The 4645-nt window shown below is 47.9% G+C and overlaps 1 pseudogene; it reads right to left on the reverse strand.

Moving 5' to 3' along the window:
- Positions 1-4258: 4258 nt before the first annotated feature.
- Positions 4259-4353, reverse strand: LOC117801653 (annotated as a pseudogene).
- Between the last annotated feature and the right edge of the window lie 292 nt (positions 4354-4645).

A 4645-nucleotide genomic window follows, 5' to 3' on the forward strand; every position in this document is an offset into this window, starting at 1 on the left:
TAGATCAACATGAGGCCAGATCTCAGGTCCCTGATTGACTTGGTTTCGTCTTGGCAACTTTTGAGTTCATTTGAGTTGAGTTCAAGTCCCCGGCTTGCCGAGCATTCATTTTGGGCAAGTGAGCCAAATTAAAATAAGCAAGACCTCTAAGAACCACGTGAGAGGTCATAGATTCAATATAATACAGTACAGTAAGGGAGAAGCTCGAGGTCAGCACAGTGGGTCTTCCTCCTGCCTGGGCCCTTGCATTTGTGTCTCCACGGGCTTTATGATAATGGCCTGAGGAGTAGAGTGGCAGAGGGGGTCGGTGGGGAGATGGAGAGGGGCTGGGGACGAAGGATGCATGGTTGAGAAGAACAGAGGAGAAGTAACTGTTTTCAGGGGTTCTCAAACTTCACTGGGCAAAACAATGTGAATTCTCTGGCTCCAGCTTCAGTTTCTGATTCAGTCTGCCTGAGGCCCGGGAATCTGCATTCTTCATAGCCCTGTGACTCTGATGTAGGGGTCAGTCCATGGAACCCTGGTTATAAAACATTGACTGAGGTAGGGGGAAAACAGAGGATGGAAGAACTGACAGGAGGGGAGGGAATTTTGCCCGAATCACCTTTACCCCTCTGAGAAAGTGCCGTCATCGTCATGTGTCCTTTGAAAGACCCTGCTTCCCTGGGGTTGCATGTCCAGGGGGCAGGGGGCAAGCAGGGGACAGGGAAGAGGCAGAGTGCAGAAGGTTCCCTAACAAGAGGACAGTTCGGTCACAGGCACATCTGTGGGCCCTGGCCAGCACCTCTGCTCAGCGCTTACCCTAATAGTCATGCTTGCATCCACAGCCCCTATTTTGGATCCACTGAGGCCGCTCCTTTAAAATTATTTGTCACTCCCCTGTCCACCTCTTCCTTCTGACAGTGAGGGGTCCTTCCGTGAGGGGGAGTCTGAAGGAAATGGGGCTGCTGTGGGGCCCCTGGCCCAGGCTGCTCCAAGCGTCTGGGGAAAGTGAAGACGGGGGCTCAAGGGGCCCTATGGCCTGCTTCCATAGCAGCCCGCTGGAATAGGCAAGGGGAGAAATGGGTTTCAGTTAAGCTGCCTGAGGCACATGGGGCCCCAGTCGGGCTGGGGTCCGCTGTGGAGTGTCTGGCTTCTGAAGGCCAGTCTGTCATTTGGGTCGGAGTGCAGACAGGTGCTATGAGAGTAAGGGATCCTCACACAGCATCAGAACTGAGCATGTGCCCAACTAGGACCTGTTGACCCATGGGGCTTTGTCAATGTGTTCTTCACACCTGTACCACAAAGCAACCAGAGTGGTGGGCATGGCACCTGTGTTCACTGTTCAGCATGACAAACATGACAAGCACTAGGGAGTCATAGGCTACTGCCAGGCACTGTGCTGGCGGCTGGTGATACAAAGATGAAGCAAGTTTTCTTGCTGGTGGGCTTGATTTTACCCCTTGAGGCTCTCAGTGTTGTTGCCCTGTGGAGAAAGGCTAAGTCTGGAGAGGTTCCCCCAGCACCATATGGCCACCTGGCAGTGAACGGGGCACTTGTGGCTAGGTGGGTTCAGGTTTGGTTGGTAGGGTAGATGTGAGGGAGGGAAAAGAGTGACAGGGCTTAAGACTGGTTCACAAACTGGGGTGTGCACACCTCCAGCTACTGTGAAAGACAATCCACTGGGAATGTGCAGAGAACACTGAAGGTCTTCCTCTCTGGTCATTTGAAATCTTGTCATTTATGCCTTTCTGTTTTTGTAGAATGTTTTAAAATGAAGAAATGTCAGCCCAGTAGTAAAATATATGCAATTTACGAAGGAAGGAAGAATGAAAGGGAGGGAGCGAGAACGAGAGAGGCATGTCAGAGAGAGGTGGTGGGTTCTATCTCTTGTTTCACCATTGGATGTGCGTTATGAAGTAAATTCACAGGCCATTGGTTTAGAGCATTGTCAGAAGAGTGGCTGAAGTTCTGGGTCCGGAGTCTAGGCTGGAAGGGGAAAGAAGTATAACCATGAGGGAGCTGAGAGAATGGGGCACGTGGAAAGAATGGGGGATGGCCAAGCTCGAGCAGATAGAAAGTCAGAGTTAGTGGAATAAAGGGAACAAGTTCTCAGGACAGGAAGGCGTGATCGGAGAGCAGGAGGAATACTGAAAACGCCTCAGGTGGGACAAGACAGGTGATTCAGAAGCCAGCTTGTACTCAGGACAGGGAGGGAAGGAAGGGGAGTGAGGGCTAGTGTAGTGGATGTGTGGTCCACATGGATATTCAAGTGCCTGAGTTGGTGGCAGATTGTACGATAGAAACAAAGATAGTATGCCACCACATGCCATTAAGAGGTCTGGGGGTCGTGGTGGGCAACTGAGTGGCAGACGGAGAGAAGGAGGGATTTAGGTGATGGAAAACGAGTAAGGGTCTCCCTGAGGAGAAGGAAGGACACAGACCTGGGAGTCTGGGAGGAGTGGAGAGGGATGACTGGTGCCAGCCAACAGACAGGATTTCAGTGGAAACAGGAAAAAAGAGGAAAGTTCCCTGTCCCCAGGCTAAAGGTGAGGGGTGTTGCTCGCTGTGGAACAGAGGTTCCAGAGGGCACTGGAAAAGCTCTGGAGTGAGGGCTACAGTGTCAGAGGAGAAGGTGGCAGTAGGTGTCAGAGGAGAAGACAGGAGCAGGCTAGAGGTGCGCTTGTGCGAGCAGGTGCAGCACTGCCCGCACTGGTCAAGGCTTGCCCTTCCCCACCCGGGGTCTGCTGTGCTCTGTTCGGTGGGTGGTGGAATAAACTTTGAAATCATAGCTGGGATTTAAAAAAAAAGAAAGATACAAATGTCTTTTTGTTCGAAACAAGAATATGTTACCTGTGTGCAGGCACAGTGACAGTGGTAAACCGTCATATACTTGGTCATCTGAAACCCATCACTTCTCTTTAGTCTGCAGTTTCTCTGACGCTATTGGTGAGAAACATGCTTTGAACATCTTGTAACAGTTCATTAGTAGTGATAATGCACTATTTTAGGGATTAGAACACGCCACCTCCATGCCACCTTCATGCGCTCTGCCCATGGCTGGATCCTCCTCCTTTGTGGGATCTCCAAGACACCTTTGGCTCCCTTTCACACAGCCGCAGCGGCAGCAAGGAGGCCCTGACTCCCTTAATAGGGCCAACAGTGCCTCTCTCCACCTGAGCCGCAAAATCTCCTAGCAAAGCATTGCAAGCAACTTCGGAATGGTTTTGCCTAACGTTCTCAGCTGTCAAGGGTCCTTCTGTCATTCTTGGCAAGGTTATTGCAGAAATTTTGAATATTTTCAAAAATAATTTCCGTATTGGTTTTTAAAAACTTGATTCATTGGAGTTAGTGTGTCCAAAGACGGAATACCCTGAAACCCGGCCCAGCCACCTCCTAGATAGATGCCTTCTTCGAAATCAGCTATGGTGGCATCCAGTGCCGCTGGGACATTTCCGTTCATTCACTCCACCTCGCTTGTCCCATCAGCCTTCAGCACGGCTGTTGCATCCGAATAATTGCCAAACGTTCATTCAACTCTTCCTCTTTGTACCCACTAAGTAGCAACCTTTCTGGAATACATTTTCGAGTTTATGACTCATCACCTTTCCCTTTCAAGAGCATGGGGTCATCTTGGGTCTCAATGACTTCTACTTTTCTGAGGCTGAATATCTTCAAGATGTAGGATCAATCCCTCCCCAAACACCTGCAAATGCATTTAAAAATGAGTACGTTCCAGGGTATAGTTTTTCTTTTATGATACCAAATTTATTCATAATACATTATGCAGGTGTTTTGATGGGAATCCAGAAACATCTTGAGACACCATATTTCTCTGAAATGTGAGAATTTAAGACCATTGCTGTTCCAACAAGTCTTGTGTATAGAGCTTTTTATTGCATTCATTTGCATTATTTTGTTCACTTCTCAGAACTCTGTCAATTAGCAACAGCTTGATCTTGCAGATGAGAATGGAACACAGAGAAAACTCACCCAAAGTCACACACTTGGAAGATAGTGGAGCCAGGACTAGACCCAGTGTTTTCTCTACTAGATCATTCTGCCTTTCAGAATTAAAAAGACAGATCAGATAATAAGATCATTCCAAGTCAGGCACATGACAGGTTAGAGCTGGAAGGGACCCCTCTCTGTATCTAATTCAACCCCCACCCGCCTAGACATTCAGTAGATGTATCTAACTAGGAAAAATGCAAATTATTTGACTGTATACCTATAAATATTATCCCTGGAAAGAAAAGGAACATTTGGTAAATGTACAAAAAATATGGGAAGAATTTGCATGTTATCCTTGGGTAAGGACCATGTTAATCTTATCTGTATTATTCCAGTTTTAGTACACATGCTGCCAAGCAATCTCCAGAATATTTTTAAATGAATATACTGCAATAGAAAATACCCAGCTCTCTCACATATGGTAAAGGTCAGTATTGTTTCATGAGACTTTCGCGTTGGTTGCATGTATGTGTAGAATCATGGGTCATGATAGAAATTTTATTTCCTGCTGTGGATTGTGCTAACAGATGTTGGAAAGCCACTGGTATGGTAGAAAGAGCATTGGAAAGTGATTTCAATGACTTGACTGCAGTCCTTGCTCTGCCAACAACCACCTGTGTGAGCTTGGCCAAGGAACTTGACCCACAGGGGC

This window comes from Ailuropoda melanoleuca, chromosome 3 (genome assembly GCF_002007445.2).
Source record: "Ailuropoda melanoleuca isolate Jingjing chromosome 3, ASM200744v2, whole genome shotgun sequence".
NCBI lineage: Eukaryota > Metazoa > Chordata > Mammalia > Carnivora > Ursidae > Ailuropoda > Ailuropoda melanoleuca.